This window comes from Perca flavescens, chromosome 21 (genome assembly GCF_004354835.1).
Source record: "Perca flavescens isolate YP-PL-M2 chromosome 21, PFLA_1.0, whole genome shotgun sequence".
NCBI lineage: Eukaryota > Metazoa > Chordata > Actinopteri > Perciformes > Percidae > Perca > Perca flavescens.
The window spans coordinates 28,055,309-28,068,877 of NC_041351.1; the positions used below are offsets into that span (position 1 = coordinate 28,055,309).

The following is a 13,569-nucleotide window of genomic DNA, read 5'->3' on the forward strand; positions in this document are numbered from 1 at the left end:
AGGGAGGGAGAGAGAGAGAGAGAGAGAGAGAGAGAGAGAGAGAGAGAGAGAGAGAGAGAGAGAGAGAGAGAGAGAGAGAGAGATTAAAATGTCCAGAGAAAGACATTTTAAGCTGTGATGGAGAGGAGGTCACTGAACAAACCCCCACACAATGGTCAAACAGAGGAGCACCTTCTCTAGGGGCGTTTTCACAGCTAGAGTTCGTTTGCTTTGCTCTGAATCAGTTGATGGGTTCGTAAACTTGGAAAGATTTCCCCTTGGTTTGGTTTCACACCTGGAAAAATCCAAGCGTACTAAAATGTGTCATTACAAATCATGCAAGAATGTTCTCTCCTCTTATTGGTCGGATCGGATGTGTCTGGGGCGGGAGCAAGGAAGAGAAGGTCCTGTGTTCTGGACTAGTGCATATTTCTTACATCTCCACGGTCCAACCAGCTCATTTCACTTAAATAGTCAGACAGACTTTGTTCTGCCGGTGTCCCTCTTTGATTTTAGCGGCGGCTGGTTCGACCACGGAGATGCGAGTGACGGATGCCGAGAGTTGGATTGAAAGCATACCGAGACCACCTCATCAAGGTCTCGGTACGCTTCTGTGGTCCACGCTGAAAGACCAAAGATGAAAAGAAGACAGACACACACAGACACACACAGACACACACACTCTTATAGGCCACTTCAGAGAAAGGGGGAAGCAGGAAGACAAAGAAAGGAAAAAACCATCATCCTTGCATTCTTTCTTTAAGTAACATAACATAGGAAGTCAACTAAAGCACTGACAAGACTCTGTGGTAAACTGGTGGCTAAAGGCTGCACACTGCTCAGAGAGAGTGAGCGGCTACACTCCCATCACGTGAAGGAAAGGTTCAACCACAGAGCGGCGTGAAGGCCTCTGAGCCTCCTCGTCTGGGCCGTGTCTGCGCTACAGGTCCTGGGCTCACTGGCTCCTTCGCTCACTGACACTCAACTATGTAGGAGAGAGCAGCTTAGGGCCGAATATTTCAGACGGAGGGAAGGGAAAACTCACAACTGCAGTCAGACATATGATCCACAGTGTCACAAGTCTGTGACAAAAGGCCTGCGCCGTGAGTCACAGTTTCCCCGTTTAAAACCAGCTCATTTGCCTCGGCCCAAATCGAGACATAGTTCTGTTATTACCCTCCTATCAGCAGTGCTTGCTTGACTCACTGCTGGGCTGTGTCACACATTTCCAACTCCAGCTTCCTCAAAGAAAAAGCCAACACTACTCTGGTACAGCAGGCTGACTGGGCTCAGACACTGCTCTCTAACTATATGACAACAGATTCAATTTCTCAACTAGACTCATTTCTCTCCTGGTGAATATTTGTTTTATCACTCTTGACTGTAGTTTGGTCTCTAGTGGGATTGGTTAGGGAAAATCGAATCTCCTTTCCCGCCGAAATCTGTTAAGAGTGGAGGCAATGTCACGACTGAAGATGGAAGCGGAGTGTAACCAGTTGATAGTTCTGTCTGATATCAGGCAAAACGGCAATGGTACCGAGCATTTTAACATAGCAGACATTTTTACGTTTTATAATGCATTCATGCGTTTGTACATGTGTGGTTGTCTTTTGGGTTTGTCAATATGCACGTCTTCCCTGGATTTAAGTTAGGCTACATGTTTCTTGTTCTCACAGTAAAGTGTTTTTAAAAAAACTCCCGCACACTGACTCCATTACTGCTATATCAACCAACAGTCCAGAACCCAAAACAGTTATTTCAATTTCAGGGTTTTCCCTGCCATTGTCCTGGTTTAGGTGCAGCACCCGAGCAGTTTTGGGCAGCATCTAAGCCCAATGAATGAAACTAAAAGACTTTTCTCAGGTCTAATGATTGGAGTTGGACTTCTTTAGCTTTAAGTTTAATCTGTAAGCCTTTTGATTGTTATTTATTCATGATCTGATCTAGCTTTTCCAACGTTTTAGACACAGATATGGTAATAATAACTGCCCTTGATGTTGATGTTGTGAGGACGATAAAAAATAAAAGATATATTGTGCAGCCCTAAAATGTACTAACCGTACACAGCTGAAGGTTGATCAACAGGCTAACGTGACGGCTGTTGCAGCAAGTTACAAGCTTGTAGTCCTTGTAGACACCGTGTGTGTGTGTGTGTGTGGGTGTGTGTGTGTGTGTGTGTGTGGGTGTGTGTGTGTGTGTGAGACGGTCCCAGGAGAAACAGCAGAGCAGAAAGAGGGAGCTCAAAGCCATAAGCTCTGCTGACAATGGCAGAGTGGGAGGTCCACTTCCCAAACACTACGGCATCTAAGGGCTACGTGAGGAATCTGCTGATGGAAAACGAGAGCAAGAGGACAACTCACGTATACATGCACACATGTAAACAGTGAAGCTAAATAACCAGTATGGAAAGCTAGCTTGGGTTCATCCTGTAAAAAACACAGCCATCAGCACACAAGTCTTCAGACATCCTAATCTCACAGTTGGTTCTCTCCGACCAGATTAATTGTGGCCTTTCAAGTAACCTGACAGACATTAGAGCACAAATTACCCGTTCATTAAAAACACACTCAAGTGTTATTTCTACACCAGCTACTTATCAAGGGCCAATGCTGGGAATGAACATCACAATTATGTGAACTGCAGTGATGTTTAGGGCTGTCCGTTCAGACAGTTAGATTAACCTCCTCCTCCTCAGCTCTGGCTGTGGCCAAGAATAATCAAGTGAAAGTTCAACAAGCAGAGCCAACAAGGCAAGGCACTTTTAAATGTTGATCACCATACAACAAATTTGCATGGAATGGGAGTCTTTATTTATCTTCTAAGAGACACATGCAGCGCAGCTCACAGACTTAGCAGCCAGGAGTGGTGCTTCTGGAGCAAAAAGTAGACCTGTGTTTGAACCAAATAATTTTTTTTTTTTCCAGAAACCAAATTGTCTTACCTTGAATCAGACATATTATTTGCAAATATTAAATCAGCCTTTTTGTGAAAAAAAAAAAAAACAAACACTAATGATAGGCTTACTGGCCTATAGGTCAGATAATCACTACGGTAGCTACCCACAGATACAGTTAATCCTAAGGATTTCCTGTGTCACATGTATGATAAATAAAATCATGCCAACAATTAGTATTTACAGGCTTTAGGACACCCACGTTAATATGCAACATACGTAGTAGGGGGTCTATGCTCCGTCTCTCTCAGTTAAGGGGTCATTGGCTTAAAAAAAAAAAAAGTTGAAGACCCCTGCTTTAGGGAAGTGGCTATACTATTCACCTGGCCAGGGTTGGGTATCCTAACATCTGTACTTGTTGTACTGACAATTTAAGGATTGTTATTATACATGAATCTATGTTTTTATGACCAATTGATTAATACGTCTACCAGCATTGGCACTGTTGCAACTCAGCTGGTTGCCTTGCAATCTCACGGTGACAAGACTTTCTGTCCCGTACATAACCCCTGTAAAACCACAACTTTGTCATTTTTACGTCTGTTTTTGTCCACATTAAAACGAGACATAATGTGGTATTGAGTATCCCTCAGACATGTTCCTAGGTAGATTTGGTTGCCTAATTATTGAGAATTGGAACAGCTATCCTGCCTCTGTCCAAAAAGGCAACCAAATCAAACAGTATTACACAGCTAATACACGGCTACTCCTACAGAGGTTGCCCACTGATAACGCCTTCGTCCCAGTCTGGACGGTTAACTTTACCGCCGATGAGCACAGCTCTCCAGCTGAATCCAGGTCGCCCTAGTCCAGTGGTTCTCAACTTTTTTTGTGCCAGCGCCCCCCTATCCATTATCCAGGTCCCTAACCGCCCCCCATCAAATAAGATGTAGGCTAATTGCCCCGAATATTAATGATTACGCCATAATATTAGGCCTTTTTACTGTTACTATTGTTATCAAAAATAATCTAAAAAAAAGGGCATCCATTTGACATTCAATTTAAATTAGGTAACAGCAGCCAATCAGAACAACTAGATATGTAACATTCAAACTTCAATTAGATATTAAAAACACTAACAGTAGCTAATCAGAAACAGCAAGCAATTCAAAATTCAATTCTATTATTCATTCAAATCTAAATCTATAATCGAATTGTTCCAATGGAAAACAAGCTGGCACTTATCAAGGGGTAAAAGCAGAAGGATTTACTGCCGAATGGAAATAAGTTTACAACCTTTGAAAGTTAGTGAGAGACATTTTTTAATGCTTAGAAGAGTAGGCTATAGGTTTGCTATTGCCTGTTTTGCAGTAAATAGCATAAAAAACTTTTGGAGAAACGCTACCCCACATCGCGCTGCGTTTTGAGGAGGTGCGAGAGTCCCGTACAGTAAACCGTTACATCACTGCTTCTATCGCTTCCATAAGAACGATTTAAAACCCCAAACACAATCCCTGAACTGCCCGGGAGTTTGTGGAACGGATACATTTTTGCCAAACAACAAAGCACAGTCGATGTCTCTCGCTCGTCTCTTTTCTTTCTCTCTTTCTTCGTGAAATGAAGCTGCCTCCAGGTGCGTTGTGTTCTATAAACGATCTGATTAAAAATGGTTAGGCCGGTTACACACTGCACGCGTCGTTGATGAGGAGGAAGGGAGTTCAACAGCAGGGTAAAGCCACTACACTATCCTCCTTCTGTTCCGGTCTGAAGGGAGGAACGTACCGTCCCTCCAGGAGCTCTTCTGGTGCTGCAGTTTGCAAGACTAAAGACACGGTTTTATTCACTCGCCTTTTTTGGCCCATTCATTTTTCAATCTGTTATGTATATATTATGTGCTTTGTCCCATATCAGTTATTGTTGACAAATAGTGTGTGGTGTATAAACGAACTTAACTTGCACTTACTACAATGATGGTAATAATTTAATGAAAAAGTGTCTGTGTGTCTGTCTCTGTCTTGTCTGTATCTGCTATTTGGGTTACTTACCTTTACACAACTATTAACTAAAACAATAAGTATGTATGTATTGAGTTTATGTAAATTAATGCTTTTTTTTTATCCGATTCATCGAAAAAATAATCGACAGATTAATCGATTATTAAAATAATCGTTAGTTGCAGCCCTAGTTATTTTGTCTTAGTTAGGAAGGTCTGGTGCCTTTAGTCTCTTCCACATGGAAGGAAGGTATAAAGTGGAAGGTATACAGTTTATTTTTAATTCAGCAACGGTATGGGATCGGTATCGGGTATCAACAGATACTCAAAGCCCCAGCATCAGGACTGAAAAAGTCGGATCGGTGGATCCCTAATCGTAATATGACGTAAGTGGTGTCTTTTCCTGGTTTTAAAGGCTACATTACAGTAAAGTGATGTACTTTTCTGAACCTACCAGACTGATCTAGCTGTTCTATTATTTGCTTTTCCCCACTTAGACATTATGTCCACATTACTGATGATTATTTATCTAAAATCTAAGTGTGAAGATATTTTCGTTAAAAGCACCATTTGTCAACCCTAGAATATCGCAGCAATATTGATAGAGGGATTTGGTCAAGAATATATTGATATCTGATTTTCTACATATCGCCCTGCCTGAATTTCACCACCATAACACGTAGACCGTAGAATGTCATGATTGACATCAAGTAATCAACAAGACTGTAATGAGCTAAGCTAGTCTATTAAGAGATACCCATCTTTAGTAGGAAGCAGTGGGCTTGGGGCTGTAAGCCACAGACAGGGTAGGGAAGTAGAAAAGTATTGAAGTTCAACCGATTTGAGTTTCATTCCAAAATGCTTCACATATCCATATAATAACATGTTATCTGGCTGATAACTATTTCGAAACCAAGATGACCCTGTCCCATAAACATAGCCTGTTGCAGGACATTAAATACAACCCTGAACGGTTTGTTCTCGTACAAAGTTGTTCTGTAGCTGGTGCTCAGTGTTTTAAAAGGCTCAAGCTAAGCTTATCTTGGATTAAAAATAACATTCCCAAATGATGGTAGAGTCATTCATGGGTATTATTACTCTGCTATGAATACTGTATGGAATTTTTCAAGTTTGCCATATTGTAGATTTGACAACAATTATATTCTTCAACATCTTATCTTCACAGGGAGACTTGTTTGGCAGGAAACCATGTGAATCTGTGTGTGTGTGTGTGTGTGTGTGTGTGTGTGTGTGTGTGTGTGTGTGTGTGTGTGTGTGTGTGTGTGTGTACACAAAAGGTTCATTTACATTTGAGTGTGGACAAGGTTGTTTTTGTGACAGGGAAGTACCGGTTAGTTTCAGGTTAAATCAGAAGAACAATTGCAGGTCAGCAGTGAGAGACAGAAGAGAAGCAGATCAGGCCGGTTTCAGCAGAGCACTGCACAGTGACATGCCCTAGTTCTACTGCCACATATGGATTTTCCCAGGAATTCCACTTGGTAGTAGGCAAGCAATGAACTTGTGAGTTCGCATTAAATGACAGTGAACGCTGCACACCTTTCGTCACACTGTTTGATCTACAGTGAGCTCATCTCTGGGCAGGATAAGGTAGCACAGTATTTACCTTTGATAGCATATTACACTGGCCTATTGACTCTCCTCACACAGGCCCATTCAGCAGCTCAGTATATTGCATTGAACAGCAGAGAGAGACTCTGCTGTTCAATATGCCATCCCAAATGCCCTTCACTTAAAAAAAAAAAAAAAAAAAAAGGTGTTCACTCTCAGTTTCATCCCACAGTTCAGTGATGTCATCAAATTCCCAGCATATCAACCAAAGCCATCTCAGTTGAGAAGGGAGTCAATGGAGGAAGAAATGTGCATAAACATGCCAGGACAAGACAATAACAACCTCAAGAGAAGGCGGCTCGACCAGCAGAGCTGCAACATGGACCGCGTCTGTCAACGACATAGCTAGCATAGTGCTTCAGAGGGAGAATGAATGGCCAGGAAATGCCTGGCATCCAAAACATTCTTCTGATGAACTGCAATCAGCAGCTATGCTGGCACTCGCTGCAAGACAGGAAATAAAAAGGCATTATAATAATAATCTGCCCCCTCACTGAGTGACAGCTAATCATAGTCAAAGTATAGACACTTAACATTACACAGGTAGAGCAGAACCTGTTTTACGGCAGCTGGTAACTAAGAACACGAACACACACACACGAACACACACACACACACGAACACACACACACACACGAACACACACACACACACACACACACAAAAACAGAAAGTGTACGGGCTGACACCTCTGTGCGATCTTGGGCTGGACATCACTGAGCTATTCTTGGTTGTGGTGGCGGAAATGAGTCATCTCAACTCAGAATTGGATGGTGTGCGGGTTAGGGTGTGATTTGTGTCAGGTCAGTGCAGTGAGAGGGGACGGGGGACAGGGGGGCATGTGAGCAGCACGAAGCAGAAACCGTCAGGTGTGTTGTATGCCGACACCTGGCTAAGAAGGCCCAGCACCGGAGAATCCATGTGAAATAGAACGCGCTTTCCTGCCTATCTGGACAGAAGAATGCAGCTAACAAGACCGAGCATTAGGAGGAGTCTGTCAGCAAACACAAACGCTTCCTTCCACTGTCCCTAACAAAAACAGACAGGAGATCTTGTCAGTTTTGGGTGTGGCTGGCAGGATATCGCATCTCCCACCCTCTTTCCTGTAATCAGAACCAGGGAGACACAGAACTGCAATTCACTAAGAGGACTTTAAAGGGGAACTTTGCAGTTTTTTTAGCTTAATTTACCTTAACTGAACAGCTTCAGAGTCATTGGAATGGTTATATGACTTTTTTGGGGGTTGAATGGTGGTCGTCTTGCTCCCCCCTAGCGCCTGTGAGTGGAAAAACCACCCTTGCAACTTTTCAGCATCAGGAAGTATTGCGTGATATCAGGTCTCGCGATGTAAGAAATTGCTTCAGGCACTGCACACATACACGCCCCCATCCAGGAACCGGCTAGCAAGAACAAGGTAGCGATGGAGTTTTCCACACTATCGTCATGGCTGAGCTGGCAAAAAAGAAGCAGAAAGCTAGGAAAGCATTGTCGGTAGAACAGAGAAAAAGGAAACGGCAGACTGGCCGAGCGAGTTTTTACACAGTGTTGCCAAATATCTATTCCAAAGCTGTAGGGGGAGCTCTATAGAGAAACCTGCGAGCAAACAGCAAAGAAATTGCCAAAACCGCATAGCGCCCTTTTAAAGCAGCCCCCTTCCTCAGTTTCTGTGCCGCCTTTACCAAAACATGTCCTTGTAGGCAAAAACAATCTATTTCAAGAATGTAGTGTTTTAATGCATCACAGTGAACTGTCCTTGGAACAGCAGAAAAAGCACAATTCACATTGTCAACCAGATGTGGCACACACGTCATGTCTGACCAACAGAATACAGGACAGCTTCCAGGGTTTTCCCTACCATTATAAGTCTTAGGTGCAGCACATGAGCCATTTTTGTCCACACCTAAGCTAAATGAATGTGAAATGCGGCAAAAACATTGAAAAAAAAGCATCCAACTACTAAAAGACTTCTCTCAGATCTTATGATTGTAGCTGGACTCCTTTAACAAGTTTGGTCTTTAAGCTTTTTGAGTGTTATTTATTATCTGCACTAGCTTTTCCAACATTTTAGACACAGATATGGCGATAATAATGGTCAAAAATTATGTCAAATTGTATATTTTCCTTATTGAAAAACATCACATGTTCTTGAGGAAAGACCCATAAACCTCTCCGCTAAATATGCGCACCTAAGTCTTCGATGAACCCAGGGAAAACACGGGCCAACGTGACATCATGACTCTGCGTAAACATACACGCCACTTTCTAAAGCTAAGTGGCGTGTTATCTGTACGCATGTTGAGCTATCCGCGTGTATGTCTACGCCGTATATAGTGGACAGGTTGCAGACTGATCTCAATAAAGTGGCGTATGTATGACATGCCAATTCATATGCCATTTTGGTGTGTTATCAAGACGCAGACATAATCGCTTTTTGGACGGTTGGCAAAATGGCATACAAATTGGCGTGTCATACATATGCCACTTCATGAGATCAGTCTGGGCTTCTGCAGGATAGCACTGATGGTGAGGGAAGAGTCAGAGCCCTGATGTTACGGATCAGGTAGCGTGCCGATGCACTGGGGACTGAATATTGTCTTTTTTCATTAAGATTTCAAAATATACACTTACTTTGAGTGTGTCACCAGAAAGAGATTCTATTGCATTTTTAATGTGGAAAAATAAATGAGAGACATGTTGCTACCAAACCACTCCTGTCTTTAGCATATCCAAAACCAACAGTCACATGTCTTCTGTATAAATAATACAGCCATATTACTTTAAACCACCATCACAATTTCCAATGCGTCTTTCTATAATTTTCATTGGCTACTTTAAAAATCATGTCCTTAATTGTCAGGACCAAATCCCTGTCATTTTACTTTAAAGGAAATCATCCAATCCTCACTATCAGAAGCTGGAACCATCAAATGTTTGACACAATCCAATAGGTTGTTGCAGCTTGAAGTTTTTTAGAGAGAGAGAGAGAGAGAGATAGATAGATAGATAGATAGATAGATAGATAGATAGATAGATAGAGAGAGATAGAGAGAGATAGAGAGAGATAGAGAGAGATAGAGAGAGATAGAGAGAGAGAGAGAGATAGAGAGAGATAGAGAGAGATAGGTCATTTAAATCACAATTAGATGTTTTCCTCAAATTACTCAGCCCTACCTCTGGGGGATGCATACAATACATGGGGAAAAAAATAGAAGCATAGAAGAAAAAAAAGGCATCAAAAAAGTAAGTGTTTTTTAGTTTTTTTCAAGGTTGACAGGAAGACAACACAAGAGTTAAAAAAGGTCCCATGGCATGAAAATTTCACTTTGAGGTTTTATAACATAAATATGAGTTCCCCCAGCCTGCCTATGGTCTCCCAGTGGCTAGAAATGGTGATGGGTGTAAACCGAGCCCTGGGTATCCTGCTCTGCCTTTGAGAAAATGAAAGCTCAGATGGACCGATCTGGAATCTTGCTCCTTAAAAAGGTGAATTATACTAGTCGCATCCAAGGTGGCGCGCGCCACCGTGACGTTAAAATGACGTAATATCCTGCCGGCACGTCTGATTTTTTTTTTTTCAACGGCGCGCGACAAAAAACGGAAACAGGAAGCCTGAATGAGTACTCCGACAAACGGATACCAGGACTCTCAGAGTGACTGCAAGTCTTTCTTGTAAACTTACTGGGTTAAGAAGAGTTCTTTATGGTGAATGAAAGGCTTGATGTGACGAAATGGGTCATCCAATTAAATCGAAGCATTGACGGCAATGTTTCTGCCAGCTCTGCTTCTTCTAGTCCGTAAAAAGAGCAAAGTCAGTAGCCTTTGCTCATTAGCGCCACAGCTGTTCAGGAGAAGACTGCAACTAGTGTCACCACCACACGCGCACTAGTATAAATAGTTATGGCTATTTCGTGACATCACATATGCCTGCGCCAGCTGTGCTGCGGTTACTGTAAAAAACACTTTGTGAGGTCATAAGGAGCAAGGTTACCTCCCCTTTCTCCGATTTGCCCGCCCAGAGAATTTGGCCCACCCATGAGAGAGAGACATCATGGTTTTCAAACGAGCAAAGTGGGAGTTGGTCAAGGCCACACATAGATACAGTATTAGGGGACCACTAAGGTCTATATAAAAGAGACTTCAGATACAGTATTAGGGGACCACTAAGGTCTATATAAAAGAGACTTCAGATACAGTATTAGGGGACCACTAAGGTCTATATAAAAGAGACTTCAGATACAGTATTAGGGACCACTAAGGTCTATATAAAAGAGACTTCAGATACAGTATTAGGGGACCACTAAGGTCTATATAAAAGAGACTTCAGATACAGTATTAGGGGACCACTAAGGTCTATATAAAAGAGACTTCAGATACAGTATTAGGGGACCACTAAGGTCTATATAAAAGAGACTTCAGATACAGTATTAGGGACCACTAAGGTCTATATAAAAGATACTTCAGATACAGTATTAGGGGACCACTAAGGTCTATATAAAAGAGACTTCAGATACAGTATTAGGGGACCACTAAGGTCTATATAAAAGAGACTTCAGATACAGTATTAGGGGACCACTAAGGTCTATATAAAAGAGACTTCAGATACAGTATTAGGGGACCACTAAGGCCTATATAAAAGAGACTTCAGATACAGTATTAGGGGACCACTAAGGTCTATATAAAAGAATCCAAAGAGCACCATGTCATGGGACCTTTAATGTTGACCATGATCACGCTACATTAAGCGTTGCTTTCTGTAATCGATTCATCCTCATTTTTGGGACATTTTTAATAATTCATCCAAGTCATTTTATACATAACATACATACATTCTCATGAGGTTTATGCTGTAAAGCCTGATGAGCAACAGGACATCCTAAATCCTTCCTACTTCCTATGTCATCCCATTAGCAAACCACAGAAATGGCTTATTTTCCTGCCGGCTAATGCGTTGCACATTGGGAGAGGTAAAACAGGAATCAAGTTAACAGTTAACACTGCTAAACACAGCGTGACAGTCTGATCCAAGTGCTCCGTTTGAAGTTTACAAGCAAGGTACGCCTCTCGGGACATCTCACCGGTTTAACTTTCCTGTTGAAAAATGTTTAAGGGAATCTTTGAAGACTGTCTTGCCTGTGTAATTGCATTGTTTGTACAACCAAGAACCAAAAATCCTGCTTTTGCTCAAGCCTATACTCCTCTAAAACTGCTTGCGCTACATTTGGGAGTGGCCATTATTTTGCCTCCATAACAGTCACAGGTGGACTTTACCATGCAGATGTAGTAGCACTAAATCTACTGAGAACAAAGGCTTTTTGTTTGGCTAGTCTTGTGCTGGATGCAGGTGGAGTTGGAAGGACACGGCCTGTGTCCTTCAGCAGTATCCGGTCCAGTCCTATGGGACTTTATTTTCTGCTTGTGCTCAACTTATACAACTTTTACCTGTCAAAATTAATCATACTATGATTTAAAAGGAGGTGTATCACACAGTTAAGTACTACAGCTAAGCTAATTAAGAGTTAGCTTTTGTTGAATTGGGTACAATGAGAGTACCCAATTATATGTAAAAATAATGTAAATGTCATTTTTATTCTACAGGTTGTCATTTTGTTGGGAATTTACCTGAAACTAGCCAAACCGGTCAAAACGCTTCTTGCTCATACACACACACACACACACCCCCCCTCCCCAAACACACATTACTCAGGCTTGAAACCAGAGCGTTGACTCAAAGGGCTTACTAATGTACCTGCTGGGGAGACACACCTTGCTCAAGTTATACGTTTCCGTAATTATGCAACACTGTCTGCAACTATTGCTCACCTGGCCACACACACACACACACACACACACACACACACACACACACACACACACACACACACACACACACACACACTTCTTCGGTACGACTGACAGAATAGGTTACACCACCGATGAAGTTATCGATACTTTACTGTACTGGACTCCTGTCTTGCTAAATGAACGGCTTCGAGTTGCCGTCATCATGCCCAGGTGTGCGCTATAACGCCTAACGTTACTTAACGCTAGTTGACGTTAGTTTTGCCTGGGCGCATTGTTTACGGTTTACAGTGGCCAGCGGTTAGCAAACCAGAACACGGTTATCTAAAAACGTAGCTACAGAACCTTCGTACAGAAAAATGTCAATGTAATGTTGGTGTCGTTATAGACAGCCTCTTTTTTCAGAACATGAATGACGAGTTGTTTCCAAGTCATTCAGGCAATATGGTAACGTTAACATACAGTCGGCATGACAGAAATTTACCAAGCAAACTACTGAAGCACAATACAAGCTGTAAAACATAACGTTTTAGTGTTAGTGACCACCCACGCGTGTGTTTTTCCGGTGGAATATGTGTAGGAGATAAATTAGCCAATGAGCAATTGCAAGAATGTCTGGCTTGAACTAGCAACTTTAGTTAGCTTGAGTTGGAGCCGTTCAGGTGTCGAACCATTGGTGGCTGTGATGAACACGGTAACGTTAGTTTAATTGTTAGCTAACTGGCTCGCAAGCAAACACCTGTGGGCACCAGCTCCCCAACCCACCTGATTCAAAACAGCCGTTGCTCAGCCGATGTCCGCCGTTTACAGCCGCTTGATAAGAGTCCACCCCCGGCCAGTGTCGGGGGATTTAGTTGGTTAAATGATCTCTCTCCTCATATAAAGTCGCAGAAAACGTAAGCGAGTACTCCCAGGATCCAAGCGACGGCGTATTTGCCGAGGAAATATCACGAATAAGCCCCGGTAAAAAAAAAAATATACTAAAACTGGGGCTGCCTGGTGCTTTCTTTTTCCACCGCTGCGGTGGTAGCCTCGGTTGGTGTTTCCTGCTAGGCTAAACTTCACTGTTTTGCTAACTCCTCCCTTGTGATGCATTCAAGTGCACTTCATTAAAATCTTACCGACAGATCAAGTCCCGCCCCACTTTAGCTTCTATTCCAAAATCTTCCATAAATCAGTGCATCATTCTTTCTGAAAATATGCTTACTGTCCACATTTTTAGCAAAATTAAGCAGAACCTGTTTGAGTAACTCGTTCTGTAAGATCTTTAAACTTG

The 13,569-nt window shown here is 42.3% G+C and overlaps 1 protein-coding gene across 2 annotated transcripts in view; it reads right to left on the minus strand.

Moving 5' to 3' along the window:
• The window catches only part of llgl2 (LLGL scribble cell polarity complex component 2), a 43,699-nt gene extending 30,339 nt beyond the window's left edge, over positions 1–13,360 (minus strand). For both annotated transcript variants that reach the window (XM_028568247.1, XM_028568246.1), the window contains exon 1: positions 13,059–13,360. The gene's annotated coding sequence lies outside the window, so the exon portion shown is untranslated. The remainder of the gene's footprint in view (positions 1–13,058) is intronic.
• Positions 13,361–13,569: the final 209 nt, after the last annotated feature.